Here is a 17,929-nt window from a genome sequence, read left to right as displayed (position 1 = left end):
TTTCTGAGTGAGAAACCCATTTGATTATCATTTCTTTTATCCAGAATGTAAATTGTATTACACCTATGTACAATGTGTGGCTGAACTGTATTGCTAATTATCTATGTTCCAGGTAAGTGTTACAATTCTGAGGAATTTGAAATTTGTTGTATGCTACCTTCACTGTTTTCATGACCAGAAATTTATCTTATTTTGTTGATTCACAGGCACCACTGACATCCTATTTTCCATAGTTTCACTCACTACTTTCCTATGGCATAATATATTGGACATTGTAGCTAAGATTAAAAAAGTAATTATCCTGAAGAAACATGCTGTAAGAATGTTGTGTAAAGTTGTTAGCTGAACATCTCATAATAGCCATTACAGGACACAGACCTGTAGGTCTGCATTGTGTCATCTGTAGCCAAAGAGAAGTGTGTGTGTGTGTGTGTGTGTGTGTGTGTGTGAGAGAGAGAGAGAGAGAGAGAGAGAGAGAGAGAGAGAGAGAGAGAGAAAGAGAGAACAAACACATATAGTGTTGACAATCTGATATTCAATAAGTGTTATATGTTGAAATTTTCACTTCATGATTTATTCCTCAAAACAACAAACAGAATTTTTGTAGTACACTACATAAACATCTGAACCATTGTGTTGTCATTATGACCATGTCAGATGTACTCCAAATGTTGTTTAGTGAATTGTTTTCCAATTAAATTCATTCAGTTTCCCTAACTTTTATATAATAATAAAATGGTTATAAGACATAGATTTTATAAGAACAAGTCATTGATCAACATTTCTGAATGAAATTTAGATGACATAACTATTGTCAAGTCAGCTAAGAATATCCCTGACACCTAGCAGGGCTGTTGCCAGCTTTCAGCTGCAGTGTGCTAATGGCCTCAGGTAAAACCAATAGTCATCTACATAACTTCAACAGCACTGATGAATTGCCTTGGAGACATTTACAGAACCATGTTACCAAGGCAGTTGCATGAAGACGCCATGGCCAGCTCGCTGCAGCTGTCAGGGATCTTCTTACACTGACTCAGCTACGTCAAACATGCACATTAAATATGTTTACAATGTGTGTTACTTAAAATTTGATGTTGGAACACATACATAAAAGAAGGCTGTACTTAGGCAAGCTTTCGGAGACAGTGGCTCCTACTTCAGACAGATGGGTTGAAGGGGAGGGAAGAGGGGTGAAGGTAAAGGACTGGAGACGTATATGACAAAGGGTAGATTTCAGCAAAGTCACCCAAAATTGTGGGTCAGGGTAGACTTAACCACATAGGATGAGAAGGAAAGGGTATGTGTGCTCTGCCACCTGAATAGATATTTTATCTATTCAATTAAACTATTTTGGCAAAAATTGATTCTTTCCATTGTTAAAATTTGATGTGGACCATTACGAATTACAGCTCCTGGTATTTGCTGATGCAAGATGCATGCAGTATTTGCTGATGCTAGGTGCTTTTATAGCTTTTGTAAAAACTGTATCATGAATATATCCTGCTCCATTTCTTTGTTTTGCTCTTATTCACACATGTTCTAACTTCCAGGGTTTGCAAAAACAGTGTCAGAGATAGCAGCTGTAAAATTTTCTGAAAGTGGTTTTATATTAGATATAATTGCCACAGTACCATTGGAGCTCTTTGTTAGAGCTGTTTTTTCTGGTAAAAATAAAAGACTGGAAGATATTGTAATGTTAAACAGAGTGATAAAGTTAAAAGAGGTGAGTTGAATTTGTTCTTCCATTTATGAGTTACTGTGATAACAGATGGCAATTAATGTAAAAGAAATGGTTTTACATTCTACAGGTACTTCGGCAGCTAAGCCAGATGGAGGAGAAATTTAATATAAATGTTACACTGCTGAGATTGTTTAAATATCTTCTCCTTTTATTTTTTGGCTCTCTTTGGTTGGGAGCATGTCTTTATATGATAGCATGTGGAGATGAGTAAGTCCAAAAAAGAAAACAGTTACATTTTACTCACATGCAAATAAGTGAGACCATTGTTAAAAATTAGATGTTTTGATGCACTATACATTATTTTATTAATTAATACTGCACTCAGTACTTTTATGGAAGTACTGACTGTAGCTGTGGTAGTAAAAAGAATAAGTGATGTCATAAACGATTTGTTAGTTGAAATCAAGTCCAGGATGGAATAACAACAACATAGAAAGGATAAATTGCTACTCACCACACAGAGGAGGTGCTGAGCCATCAACAGGTCTATCATGCCTTAGAACTCAGAGATGACAGTGGACATGTGTGTAGGGGTTATGCTCATATGAATGTGTGTGTGTGTTTTTCACTTCTGATGACTTAGTCTGAAAGCTGAATATTTCTAGCATTATTTTTCATTGTGGCTGCCTGTGACTCAGCAACTCCTCTATATGGTAACAATCTATGATTTCCAAGAAATGTTAGTTAGTTGTTTATTCAGCCATAAATGATTTACAAAATGATATCAGACATGTCTCCTTTATTAAAATAAGGAAACAATTGTTTTTTAAATTAACTAATTCATGCATACAGTAATATTATGTTATCAAAATATACATTAACACTGCCATTACTCATCTGTATCACATAACTGGTCAATGCCAACACTACACATGCACATTACATTATGCAACACTCCAATTCTGGCAACAGGATGTTGATGATACTTCTGACATTCTATTGAATTTTCACTGTGTTCCCTTGGCCCGTCTGAGAAAGCTGTCACAAATCTCATTGCTATGAAAGAAATGTTGAGGTCAAGAGAATGTAAGGAGGATAGAATATTCAGTCACAGATCCTGGACATAGAATTTTACAATAATGATTACTGAACCATGGCAGTTTACTGCAGAATGGCAGTTGTTTATAGTTAAATAACTAGCTGAGTAACTGCCATTACTTGAGTATGTATTTATTTCAGTTCCAGTAGTCAGTCTCATTCTTCCCCTCTCTCCTTGTCCATCTCCTCCCACACCTCTCTCTTTCTATCAGCTACTCTGTTCTCTCTTTGCCCATCTCCTCCTGCTCCTCTCGCTGTCTTTTTCCTTTCTATGTCCACCCCCCTGCCCCCTTCCTTCCTGTTCACTTCCTCCCCACAGTTATACAATTTTGTAGGTACATTCAGCAGCATATGTGGATAATGCTGCTAAATGTGTTGAGACTAGAGTTAGTAGCAAAGAAACAGTAAATTTAAACGTCATGTTGTCATCCTGATGCAACAGTTTTACTGCATGAACAGCGAAAATGTAGTAAGTGATAAACTCTTTCCTTTCGTAATTTCTATGGGGCTTGAAAGTGAGAAACATTTTTGTACAGGTTTGAAGTTATGTGTAAAATTTGTTCTAAGTCATTAAGTGGTCTCATTCTCAAATTTTGGATAATGCACATAGTAACCAAACACTGAGCTGACCTACTATGATTGTGTTGGACCTTCTTTTGCATAGTGCAACAACTTGATGGGGCATGGAGTCAACCAGATATTGGAATCCCCTCCAGAAAAGTTGAGCTGTGCTGCCTTTGTAGCTGTCCATAATTGCAAAAGTGTTGCCAGTGCAGGATTTTGTGCATTAAGTAACCTCTCAATTATGTCCTATAAATGTTTGATGGGGTTCGTGTTGGGTTATCTGAATGGTCAAAGCATTCACTCGGATTGTCCAGATTGCTCTTCCAACTATCCATGAACATACTGTATTTACTTGAAACTAAGCCGCACTCAGATCTAAGCCGCACCTGCAAAATGAGACTCTTATGAAGAATCCACAAAATCAGTGTCATCACTGTTGTTAACTGCCGTAGGTGGTTGGAACTAAATACAATGAACACCATTTAAAAACATGGTAACTACTTTATTATTCATAAATTTCAACAAGCATATTAGAACAAGTCACATCAACATTAAGGCCAGAGAGCTTTAGAGATAAACATTGACAAAGAGGTCCACACCTCAATCTGCCTACATAGGAAAGTCGTGCTTGTTCAAAAATTGATCCCATTCAACTTCATTATTTCCACTTACAAGGGAAAGTCATGCTTGTCCAAAAATTGATCCCATTCAACTTCATTATTTCCAAAATTCACAGTTATTGCCTTTGTAGTTGCCACAAGTCAAAGACTAAATAGATTTTTCAAAGAGTAAATATTTTCACTAATTCACATAATATTCTTCAAATCAGCATTCTTCCTCTGGGCTCAGGCTCTCTTGTTACCAAATTTTATCAGAATATGTTCAGTGGGTTAGTAATAATAAATTTAAATGACATTCATGAAGCAGCAGTTTTTCTTTTATCTCAGTGTTTATGATGTCATATCCCTTGAACTACATGTTGTACAGTGATATATCTGTGTAGATACATTCAGCAGCATATTTGGATACTGTCAGTGAAATATATTGTGAATAGAGTTAGCAGCAAAGAAATAATAAAGTGAAACATCATGCATGACATGGCAATTTTTTTGCACATCAGTGTTTATGACGTCATATCTCTTGAACTATGTGTCACACAATGATATACAAGGGTAAGTCAAAAAGTAAATGGACTTTTGCAATTTCTCACCATAGGACCTGTTAAAAGTGCTAGTATTTAGGGCTGAAGTAGTGTCATCTGCAGCAATTCTATACAATGTGTCACCCTTTTTCCTGTGTTAGCGATTGTATTGTCGAAGACTGTGAAAGAGGGCAACTCCATTGTCAGTCTGTACCACAGAGGAAATGAGGGCACTGATTTGATTTTCGTTTATGAAAGGTGTTAAATCTGTGAAAATTATTCATTGAATGCAAATGCAGTAAGGTGGCAGCTGTTTATCACAAATCATCTATGAATGGATAGAGTGCTTCAAAAAGGGAAGAAGTTCTCTATGTGATGAGGAAAGATCAGGCAGGCCATTGATGTCAACAACTGAGGACATTTGGGAAATCACTGAGGTTATTAAGAGGGAAACAGATTAATTACAGTGGATGAAACTGTAAATACTTTATGCATCAGTCATGGTTCAGCACATTCCATCTTACGATACAGCTAAATTTTCAGAAATTGTATGCAAGGTGAGTACTGAAACAATTGTCAGTGCAGCTTAGGGGGCAAAGGCTGGATAGCTCTCATAAATATTTTGCCCATTATCATCAAGTGGGAGATGTACTTTTACAGCAAATCATTATTGTAGATCATGAACAAAAACTGTAAGACTGCGAGCAAGCTTTGGAAGCACCCATCATCACCATAAGTTAAGAAATTTAAATGCCAAAACTGTGAACAGTGAGAACTACTGTGATATGTTGCTAATTAAACTGAAACCTGCAACCAGATCCAAACATCACAGAAAACATTGAAAAGGTGTCATCCTGCAGCAAGATAATGCTTGGTCACACTCTGTCAAACAGTCGGCTGAAAAATTATAGGAGCTGGGATTCAAATCTCTGGAACAGCCACCATACAGTCCATATTTGACTCAGTGATTTCCATATGCTTGTACCATTGAGCTCAGGGGAAGAAGATTTGCAACCAATGCAGATGTCATTCATAAGATAGAAATTGGTTAGAGGTGAAATCAAAAAAATTCTTTTCCAACAGAATCAAAAAGCTTGTGAAACATTGGACGAAGTATGTTGAAATGCAGTGAGGTTATGTTTTAGTTTTCTATCATTAGAATAAATATTCTTTTCCCAAAGTCTCTTTGGTTTTTGACTTACCCTCTTATTTTTCTATATTTAGTGGCATATGTAGATGCCCATGAACCATGGACCTTGCCGTTGGTGGGGAGGCTTGCGTGCCTCAGCGATACAGATAGCCGTACCGTAGGTACAACCATAATGGAGGGGTATCTGTTGAGAGGCCAGACAAACGTGTGGTTCCTGAAGAGGAGCAGCAGCCTTTTCAGTAGTTGCAAGGGCAACAGTCTGGATGATTGACTGATGTGGCCTTGTAACAATAACCAAAACGGCCTTGCTGTGCTGGTACTGCGAACGGCTGAAAGCAAGGGGAAACTACGGCTGTAATTTTTCCCGAGGGCATGCAGCTTTACTGTATGATTACATGATGATGGCGTCCTCTTGGGTAAAATATTCCGGAGGTAAAATAGTCCCCCATTCGGATCTCCGGGCGGGGACTACTCAAGAGGATGTCGTTATCAGGAGAAAGAAAACTGGCGTTCTACGGATCGGAGCGTGGAATGTCAGATCCCTTAATCGGGCAGGTAGGTTAGAAAATTTAAAAAGGGAAATGGATAGGTTAAAGTTAGATATAGTGGGAATTAGTGAAGTTCGGTGGCAGGAGGAACAAGACTTCTGGTCAGGTGACTACAGGGTTATAAACACAAAGTCAAATAGGGGTAATGCAGGAGTAGGTTTAATAATGAATAGGAAAATAGGAATGCGGGTAAGCTACTACAAACAGCATAGTGAATGCATTATTGTGGTCAAGATAGATACGAAGCCCACACCTACTACAGTAGTACAAGTTTATATGCCAACTAGCTCTGCAGATGACGAAGAAATTGAAGAAATGTATGATGAAATAAAAGAAATTATTCAGACAGTGAAGGGAGACGAAAATTTAATAGTCATGGGTGACTGGAATTCGAGTGTAGGAAAAGGGAGAGAAGGAAACGTAGTAGGTGAATATGGATTGGGGCTAAGAAATGAAAGAGGAAGCCGCCTGATAGAATTTTGCACAGAGCACAACTTAATCATAGCTAACACTTGGTTTAAGAATCATGATAGAAGGTTGTATACATGGAAGAACCCTGGAGATACTAAAAGGTATCAGATAGATTATATAATGATAAGACAGAGATTTAGGAACCAGGTTTTAAATTGTAAGACATTTCTGGGGGCAGATGTGGACTCTGACCACACCTGTAGATTAAAACTGAAGAAACTGCAAAAAGGTGGGAATTTAAGGAGATGGGACCTGGATAAACTGAAAGAACCAGAGGTTGCACAGAGTTTCAGGGAGAGCATAAGGGAACAATTGAAAGGAATGGGGGAAAGAAATACAGTAGAAGAAGAATGGGTAGCTCTGAGGGATGAAGTAGTGAAGGCAGCAGACGATCAAGTAGGTAAAAAGAAGAGGGTTAGTAGAAATCCTTGGGTAACAGAAGAAATATTGAATTTAATTGATGAAAGGAGAAAATATAAAAATGCAGTAAATGAAGCAGGCAAAAAGGAATACAAACGTCTCAAAAATGAGATCGACAGGAAGTGCAAAATAGCTAAGCAGGGATGGCTAGAGAACAAATGTAAGGATGTAGAGGCTTATCTCACTAGGGGTAAGATAGATACTGCCTACAGGAAAATTAAAGAGACCTTTGGAGATAAGAGAACCACATGTATGAACATCAAGAGCTCAGATGGAAACCCAGTTCTAAGCAAAGACGGGAAAGCAGAAAGGTGGAAGGAGTATATAGAGGGTCTATACAAGGGCGATGCACTTGAGGACAATATTATGGAAATGGAAGAGGATGTAGATGAAGATGAAATGGGAGATACGATACTGCGTGAAGAGTTTGACAGAGCACTGAAGGACCTGAGTCGAAACAAGGCCCCCGGAGTAGACAACATTCCATTGGAACTACTGACGGCCTTGGGAGAGCCAGTCCTGACAAAACTCTACCATCTGGTGAGCAAGATGTATGAAACAGGTGAAATACCCTCAGACTTCAAGAAGAATATAATAATTCCATTCGCAAAGAAAGCAGGTGTTGACAGATGTGAAAATTACCGAACAATCAGTTTAATAAGCCACAGCTACAAGGTACTAACACGAATTCTTTACAGACGAATGGAAAAACTAGTAGAAGCCGACCTCGGGGAAGATCAGTTTGGATTCCGTAGAAATACTGGAACACGTGAGGCAATACTGACCTTACGACTTGTCTTAGAAGAAAGATTAAGGAAAGGCAAACCTACGTTTCTAGCATTTGTAGACTTAGAGAAAGCTTTTGACAATGTTGACTGGAATACTCTCTTTCAAATTCTAAAGGTGGCAGGGGTAAAATACAGGGAGCGAAAGGCTATTTACAACTTGTACAGAAACCAGATGGCAGTTATAAGAGTTGAGGGACATGAAAGGGAAGCAGTGGTTGGGAAGGGAGTAAGACAGGGTTGTAGCCTCTCCCCGATGTTATTCAATCTCTATATTGACCAAGCAGTAAAGGAAACAAAAGAAAAATTTGGAGTAGGTATTAAAATCCATGGAGAAGAAATAAAAATTTGAGGTTCGCCGATGACATTGTAATTCTGTCAGAGACAGCAAAGGACTTGGAAGAGCAGTTGAACAGGATGGACAGTGTCTTGAAGGGAGGATATAAGATGAACATCAACAAAAGCAAAACGAGGATAATGGAATGTAGTCGAGTTAAGTCGGGTGATGCTCAGGGTATTAGATTAGGAAATGAGACACTTAAAGTAGTAAAGGAGTTTTGCTATTTGGGGAGCAAAATAACTAATGATGGACGAAGTAGAGAGGATATAAAATGTAGACTGGCAATGGCAAGGAAAGCGTTTCTGAAGAAGAGAAATTTGTTAACATCGAGTATAGATTTAAGTGTCAGGAAGTCGTTTCTGAAAGTATTCGTATGGAGTGTAGCCATGTATGGAAGTGAAACATGGACGGTAAATAGTTTGGACAAGAAGAGAATAGAAGCTTTTGAAATGTGGTGCTACAGAAGAATGCTGAAGATTAGATGGGTAGATCACATAACTAATGAGGAAGAATTGAATAGGATTGGGGAGAAGAGAAGATTGTGGCACAACCTGACCAGAAGAAGGGATCGGTTGGTAGGACATGTTCTGAGGCATCAAGGGATCACCAATTTAGTATTGGAGGGCAGCGTGGAGGGTAAAAATCATAGGGGGAGACCAAGAGATGAATACACTAAGCAGATTCAGAAGGATGTAGGGTGCAGTAGGTACTGGGAGATGAAGAAGCTTGCACAGGATAGAGTAGCATGGAGAGCTGCATCAAACCAGTCTCAGGACTGAAGACCACAACAACAACAACATGTAGATACTGGCTGTAAAATAGGTTGTGAATAGAGTTAGCACTAAAGAAGTAATAAATTTAAATGTCATGCACTGTTGTTCGTGCACCTCATTTTTGATGCTATCATATCTCCTTAACTACGTGTGGCACCATGATACAGTATGGTCATTTAGCAGTATATATGGACACTGCCTGCAAAATTTACTGTGAATAGAGTTGGTAGCACAGAAGGGGCAGTTTTTTATGCCTCTCTTTATTTTTGATGTCATATCCCCTGAAGTATGATAGGTAGGACCTTCTCCACCCCCCTCACCTCCCACCCCCACAACAATTGTTACTGGACAATAAAGAATGTAAGTACCAAGTTTGGTTGAAATCAGTCTAGTGATTTAGGAAGAAATGTGAAACACCCACATACATATGTCCATTCCTATAATGTGTATGGAAGGTAACTTTTGCCACTCCCTAATCTGTGTTGCCTAAATAACTTTGATTTTGTAATGTAAGTTATTTAGTTATTAATTATCTAATTATTGGGACTTTAGCTGTCTATTTAACCACCTGGGGCAATTTATTGTACAATTTTATTCACTTGTAGAAAATGCTGTGTAGTGTTACTTGTTTGTTAACTTCTGGTAAATTCAATAAGTGTAGTCCAAACAAGTCAAACCTAGCTTGAATGAAAGACATGTCTTTCCATGCTGCTCCAACTTAATTCTAGATAGTGATTGATAGTGATGGTACGACAATCTCTCAGCAATTCATGACCAGATGTTTTCAGTTTCTGAGAGAGCTGAAAAATGTGCTGGGGAACAGTTAGCATCCCCTGTATCATGGCAGATCAGGACAACATGCGCACAATGCAGTCTTACCTTTTTTTTTTACCTTGAAGATAAGGTACAACCACCTGCCTTAGCACATGAGAAATGTAACAGCTACAGTCCATAATACCAGCTAGGTGAACTAGAAGTGATGGTGTTGTGTACATAGTTGCATCCCATACCATTAACCAGGTCTTGATGTATGAGACAATAAAGAATACAGTCTGCAAATGTTTGTTCTCCTTGGAGGCTCCACACATGTCCATTGTGAAGCTGTACAAAACTACAACTCATCTGAAAGTACATGTTGACAGTCTTGTCTCCAGGGTTGTCACTGGGGTGCATCAATGTTGAAGCAAATCTGTCTGCTGGCTCTTGTTCCATGATCTTGAGTATGTGCTGCTTGTGAGACAATTACTGATGTTATTCTTTATGTTCATAACAGATTTGTAGATATACTCACATGGTGCAGTGAGAATGTCCAGCTTTCAAAATAGATGTTTATAGAGAGCTCAGTTACCAGTTTTAATTATTATTCTAATGACACTTTTTGTTATGCAGACTGTGTCCTGATGTTGTGCATGGAACCTGCAAACAATAGTTCCATAGCTAAAGATGATTGGTTGATTGATTTTGGGGGGAGGGAACCAAACATCAAGGTCACCAGTCCCATCAGATTAGAGAAGAAAGTAGGCTGTACCCTTTCAAAGGAACCATCCCAGCATTTACCTGAAGTGATTTAGGGAAATCATGGAAAACCTAAATCAGGATGGCTGGAAACGATTTTCAACTGCCATCCCCCCAAATGCCAATCCAGTGTGCTAAACACTGCACCAGCTCACTTGGTGCGAAAGATGAAGTGCATACACAAACAGTATGTAGCTATAAATCATTGTCCATTACACACTGATGTGAGGCAGTATGGGCACAGCATGCTAACGACATTTTCTGTGCTAATGCATTTGCTTGTTCATTCCACTAAAAGTGAGAGTTAATATTAAATCCTAAAAAATTGATGTTTGTTATGCAGTCTATGAAATATTCACCTGAATTTAATGTTACAGATTTTTCCTCTTAAGGTGAAATTCTTGCTGCTTGTTTCCCATATGTTCACTGTAAAATTGTTGTATGATGGTCAGTTGTAAACATTCTTTGGCAAATCATTTGCTTTCTCTACTAGTGGTTCTAGTATTTTGTGTGTGATTATGAAGTTGCTTTCATCAGCAAAAAATAATTTCTTTCCATGTCTAACATTGTTTGACAGTCAACAACATGAAATAGGTATATTGTAACTCACCACATAACAAAGGTATGAAGTGGCAGACAGGCACATTCAAAATAGACTGTATCAGTTATCAGATTAAGTCATTCATCAGATGTAGACATAATACAGACACATTCACAGCTATCATACAGGACTACTACTGACCCTGCCTGCATCTGAGTTTGCCATGGGTAGTGATCTTGCCTGGGGCAGGTAGTGAGGTGCAGTTTTCTTGTTTCAGCACTGCTAATTCTGCTTGCACAGTGTCAGTGTTGGTATGTAGTTATGACCTAGTGATAGATTTTGGTGTGGTCTGCACCAGTCAATTTCAAATGCTCATAAATAAATAAATTAAGTGACTTAAAAACAGTGTAACCAGTACATGTTACCATTTCTAAAAAAACCTGCTGAGCTTTGGTCATAAGTAAACAGAAAATAATTCAGTGTTCAAATGTATTTCTAGTTTTATTGTAGTCACCTCTTTTGCACAGAAGCACATGACTACATCCACAGTGGCATTATGTCTGCATCTCCATTAAAGTGCAGTAATTGTTCTGGATTACTTACAATGTAACCAAAATATTCTGCATGCATGTGGCCACCATTATTTGCCACATCATCTTTTTGGGATCTTAAAAGAAAAACACTAATTCAAAAAGAAAATATCTTAATTAAAATGAAAGTAAACAACAGCAGGAGTAACATCTGCCTTTAAAGAGCATTTGCATCAAAACCAGTTGTCTCCACCAGGCAGCGTACAAATGGAATGTTTAATGTAGTATACAAACACACACACACACACACACACACACACACACACACACACACACACACACAGAAAAGCACTTTGGATGAGCCTGATTATATGTCTCTGAGACTTCCATTTCATTTTGTTGACTGTAATAAAAAAACTGAGTATGACATCCACCTGAGGGGACCATCCAGCCCATCAACTCACACCTTGCCTAATGCAACTTCTTCAAAATGGTGAAAGAAGAACTCAATCAAATCCTGTTATGTATTCTCTATGAGTGGTGGACAAGACAGTTGATTTATACTGGGTATCTCTCCTAAGAGCCATCATATACATTTTATCTGATGTTTTGGCAAATATTTGCAATTTAATTTTTGCAGTTTGTAGATGGAATCAGCACAAACAAATACTGTTCATCACATCTTTCATGTGGTGCCAAGTGTCAATGGAAAACATCACTTTGCTTCCCTTTATAAACAAAATTATTTTTAAAGAGGAATTTTAATTCCCATTGGATAGATTGGTCTAGTTCAATATTTGTTTCATTGGTATGTATTAACAGGGACAGCGGAACATGAAGAACAACTAGTACTCGAGCAGCCAAACACTGCCCTGGTCAACACTGACTGCTATTGCCATGCAGTAGCACTGTTCAGTCTCTGCTAGAGGACTGGTTATTCTACGTATTTTACTTTCTCTGTAAATACATATCAGTAAAACAGATATTGCAGTAAGACTAATTTGGTATTGCACTATTGATTTGGCAGGTAAATTTATGCTTTAAAAATAATTTTGCTTGTAACAAGAAACAAAACAACACTTTCCATTGACACAGGGCAATGCCTGAAACACATGATGAGCATTATTGGTTGGGCTGACTCCACAAACACATTGCAAAAGTGCAAGTGCAAATATCTGTTAAAATGAGAGAAAATACATCTGATGGCTCTTAGTAGAGACACCCTATATTTGAAGAGCATGTGACACAGAATCAATTTCAACCACATTTTGAATATGCATGACTCATTATGTGTGTAAAAATACTGTGGGGTAGTATATTTCTAGTATCTATGAAATTGTGGATGGGGGTGGAGTTGAGAAGCTATGACACATAAAAATAGTCAGTACAACTGACATTAATATTGAACTCATCATTTTTGGGAGTGCTAGGCTCTTAGTTGGCAATTGTGATGATATTTTATACATAGTGGTAGGGTTGGCAGGATGAGGGGGATGCAAATATACAGTGACATAAGAGCATATCTCTGTAATGTCACAATTCTTCGCACACGTATGAGTTACTATATGAAAACAGTTTTTGTAACAGTAAGACATACCTAGAATTGCAATATATTAGGGTGGATGTGAGAAGGCATGAAGTAAGGGCATAACTCCAAAATGCCGGCAACAAATACAACCAAATTTGGTAAATAGGTGACTCAGTATTGGTATATAAATACTGCGGGACTCATAAGATTCCCCACTACACCTAGCAGTTGTAATATTACCCTCCCACACATCACTATTAAAGTTCTATGTCTCTGCAAAAAGTTAAGAAAACTTTGAGAGGCGTAATATATACAAAAGAAGAAATTTTTACTTATCTTCATTATCTCATAGTTGGTGGCTACAAGTCTTGTGTCTAGGGTACGTCCTTGAGGCTGTAATTCTTATAACATTGCGGGTTCTTGTTGAACTGAATAACTGATGAAGATTTGCCTTTGTTATTAATAGCTTTTTATTTTACCTCATGTTTGTATATCACACCAACTTAACAATTCCACGTCAGAAAATGAATTCACATTGTTATTGACAAGATTAGAAATTCGTCTACCTGCATCAGAGGCATGCCCGCAACTACTCACATTCTGCAGTATTCACAATATCCAAAGAGTTTACAAAGCAAAAGAGTTTACAAGCTTTCTTGTCAAAAAAAGAATCATCAACAAGAATAACATTATTTTGTAAATGAGTGCAGGAATAAATTTAATAATTCACATTATATTGTGCAGTTAATAATGTGAATTTGAAGTATACCAGAAATTTTGTAATTTCAAATATTTTTAAATGAAATGTAATTTTAACTGTACATACAGAGTACTAACAAATTAATTTCTTTTTACATATTTTAGCCCAAAACATAGCACACCATATAAAAAATCGTATGAATTTAATTCAGTTGAACATCCGAGAATGTTCAACTACACAAGAATCGATAGTAGATGTGGTATCGATTATTTCTATTCTATATATATAAAAGATAATGTTAGAGGAGGGTGACCCATTACACAGGGAGAGCAGGAATAAGAAGGTGTAACATGTAAAAATGTTCAGAAATGAGCTGTTGGTATTTATTTCCTACATTTAGTTGACTTGAAACACCTTAAAATTATGATTTGTGGTCTGTCTTATTTTTGTAGTACACTATGTCAATCAGGGTATGAGAATAAGCAACATGGTGAACCAATAAATATGTCAGAGTGTTTTAGTGCCAGAATCATGCCACACACTTTAATACCACAGATACAATTAATGTCCTTTCTGTAGCCTCTTGATAGGAAACAGCAGAAAATCAGATGGGTGACAGCAACATTTCTTGTTCTTGCAATGACAACCAGTTAGTGACGTCGGTAAGATTCAATGGAAAGTGAAAGAAAGGATTTAGATTAAATAATTGTACAATTATGTGTGAAAATTATCAAATATGTGTGAAAAATACTAAATATTTGTCAAATATATGTGCTACACACAAAGTAATGAGTCATGGGAAACTTAAGAATGTATCAAAGCTATAGATATTGAGTTTGTGGATTTGTCAGGTCTGTATCCAAGGAAATGAGTTGTCCATGGGATAACTCATTTTGGGCACAATGACAGATAGCTTTCTAATAACCGTGAATATTTTAAAATCTGGTGGTTGTCAGAGGGATAACCTTATTTATTATCAACTATATGTTTACTATGTGCATTGCTTTTAGATGGAACTGAAGAAACTATCAGCAAAATTGGCATAAAATTTTATGAGTTCCATGAAAAAATCAACTTCACTGAACAACACTAATGAAATAACTGTATTCAATATTTTTAATAAGTAATATTAAGAAATGCTAATTTGAGAGCCTTTAATAACTTCAGTGGGTATACTACAAGTGATATAGTGGTTACAAATGAATTATACCACCAGTCAGTGTAAAAAGAAGATGCATTTAGAAATTTAGTGCAAATGGTGGCAAATCAACATCTACACGACTACTCTGCAGTTCACACTCAAGTGCCTGGCAGATTGTTCCTCAAACAGCCGTCAGACTATTTCCCTACTGTTTCCCACTCTAAAAGTGCATGAAAAAGTAAATACTTAAATCTTCCTGCATGAGCTCTGATTTCTGTTGTTTCATTACATTGATCGTCAGTTTCTATGTAAATTGGCAAAAATAAAATATTTTCACATTCAGAAGTTCGTGACTGAAATTTCATGAAACAATCTTGGTTCAATGAAAGTCAACTTTGTTTTGATGATAGCCATTCCAACTTGCTAATTATACAGGGTGAGTCACTCACTATCGCCACCAAGAACAACTCTGAAAGTATGGTAGGAGCTGAAAAGTTTGTGGGACAAATGTTGCATAGGACAATGGGGGCCATAATATGATGGTTTTTTGTTGCTAGGTGGGGTTGCTTCAGAGATAGGAAGGTCAACTTTGTTTTTTTAAGTGGAATGCTATAGTTTGCTACTTATTTTCTGACAGCGGCTATTGAGATGAATCCAATGATGTGTAACAGTAAGGTCCTTGAAGGTCAACGAAGGTCACAAAGCCGGCATGAACGTCTATTTATAGAGGGTGTTCAATGTGATGACCATTGGTATCAATACAGTGCTGCAATCTTCTTATCATGGATTGAATGGTATTCCTTATCACATTGGTACTTATTGAAGTACATGCTCTGACAATTCTTTCTTGCATATCTTCAGATGTAGTTGGAATGTCTTTATAAACAATGTCTCTTATGAATTCACACAATAAAAAATCCAGAGGCATCAAGTCTGGTGAATGAGCCAGCCATGACACATATTCTTTGCATCCAATCCAAAGATTTGGGAATTGTCTCTGCAACTCATTTCTAGTCACCAGCGAAAAATGTGCCGGGCACCCATTGGTTCATACCACATTCTGTTACTTGTTACTAAAGATATTTCTTCCAATAGTAGAGCTAATGTTTCTTGCAGGAATGTGGTGTACTTCCTACCACTAAGATTTCCATTGATGAAATAGGATCCTGTAATTCTGTCCTCCAGATTCCCACGCCATACATTAACTAACCACAGTTTTTGGTGTGCAACTTTCCGCAGCGAACATGAATTTTCAGTTGCCCAATAACGCACACTATGCAGATTAACATTTCTATGGTTCATGAATGTAGCCTCATCAGTAAATAAAATCAAATTAATAAATGTGTCATCCCTCTGAATCTGAAGTTGAGCCCATGGGCAGAATTCAATGCAATGCATATAATCCATACCAGTTAATTCTTGGTGTAGACTGATATGGTAAGGATGATATTTATGGTGATGCAGAAGATGAACAACAATACTCTGGCTCATGCCAGTTTCCCTTGTGATCTGATGAGAACTAACACAAGGATCTTGAACCACAGTGGCAAGAGTACCAATTTCTATTTCCTCATTAGTAACTTTCCTTTGCGGGATACGTTTCTGATGCGTTAAAGATACAGTTCTTTTCAATTTATCATACACATATTTAAATTTATGATGTGTAGGGTGAGCACATTGAGGATATCTTTCAGCATATAAATCTCTAGCTCTCACTGAATTTCGTTGGCATTCTCCATAAATGAGAAGCGTGTCAACTTGTTCTTTGAAGGATTACATCATTCACATTCACTTGATTTAATGATACTAGTCTTAGTGATCCTATTAGTGATGTATTGCAAAACTGTTGGGTGGTGTTTACATGTCAAAGGCACATTATATGGATATGCCACGTTGTTGTTGTTGTGGTCTTCAGCCCTGAGACTGGTTTGATGCAGCTCTCCATGCTACATTATCCTGTGCAAGCTTCTTCATCTCCCAGTACTTACTGCAACCCACATATTTCTGAATCTGCCTAGTGTATTCATCTCTTGGTCTCCCTCTACGATTTTTCCCATCCATGCTGCCCTCCAATACTAAATTGGTGATCCCTTGATGCCTCAGAACATGTCCTACCAACCGATCCCTTCTTCTAGTCAAGTTGTGCCACAAACTTCTCTTCTCCCCAATCCTATTCAATATCTCCTCATTAGTTATGTGATCTACCCATTTAATCTTCAGCATTCTTCTGTAGCACCACATTTCGAAAGCTTCTATTCTCTTCTTGTCCAAACTATTTATCGGCCATGTTTCACTTCCATACATGGCTACACTCCATACAAATACTTTCAGAAACGACTTCCTGACACTTAAATCTATACTCGATGTTAACAAATTTCTCTTCTTCAGAAACGCTTTCCTTGCCATTGCCAGTCTACATTTTATATCCTCTCTACTTTGACCATCATTAGTTATTTTGCTCCCCAAATACAAAACTCCTTTACTACTTTAAGTGTCTCATATCCTAAATTCCCTCAGCATCGCCCGACTTAATTGAACTACATTCCATTATCCTCATTTTGTTGTTGATGTTCATCTTATATCCTCCTTTCAAGACATTGTCCATTCCGTTCAACTGCTCTTCCAAGTCCTTTGCTGTCACTGACAGAATTACAATGTCATTGGTGAACCTCAAAGTTTTTATTTCTTCTTGATGGATTTTAATACCTACTCCAAGTTTTTCTTTTGTTTCCTTTACTGCTTGCTCAATATACAGATTGAATAACATCAGGGAGCGGCTACAACCCTGTCTCACTCCCTTCCCAACCACTGCTTCCCTTTCATGTCCCTCTACTCTTATAACTGCCATCTGGTTTCTGTACAAATTGTAAATAGCCTTTCACTCCCTGTATTTTACCCCTGCCACCTTTAGATTTTTTAAGAGAGTATTCCAGTCAACATTGCCAAAAACTTCTCTAAGTCTACAAATGCTAGAAACATAGGTTTGCCTTTCCTTAATCTTTC

This window comes from Schistocerca serialis, chromosome 5, assembly GCF_023864345.2.
Source record: "Schistocerca serialis cubense isolate TAMUIC-IGC-003099 chromosome 5, iqSchSeri2.2, whole genome shotgun sequence".
Classification (NCBI taxonomy): domain Eukaryota; kingdom Metazoa; phylum Arthropoda; class Insecta; order Orthoptera; family Acrididae; genus Schistocerca; species Schistocerca serialis.
Note: the sequence above shows the minus strand (reverse complement) of the source record.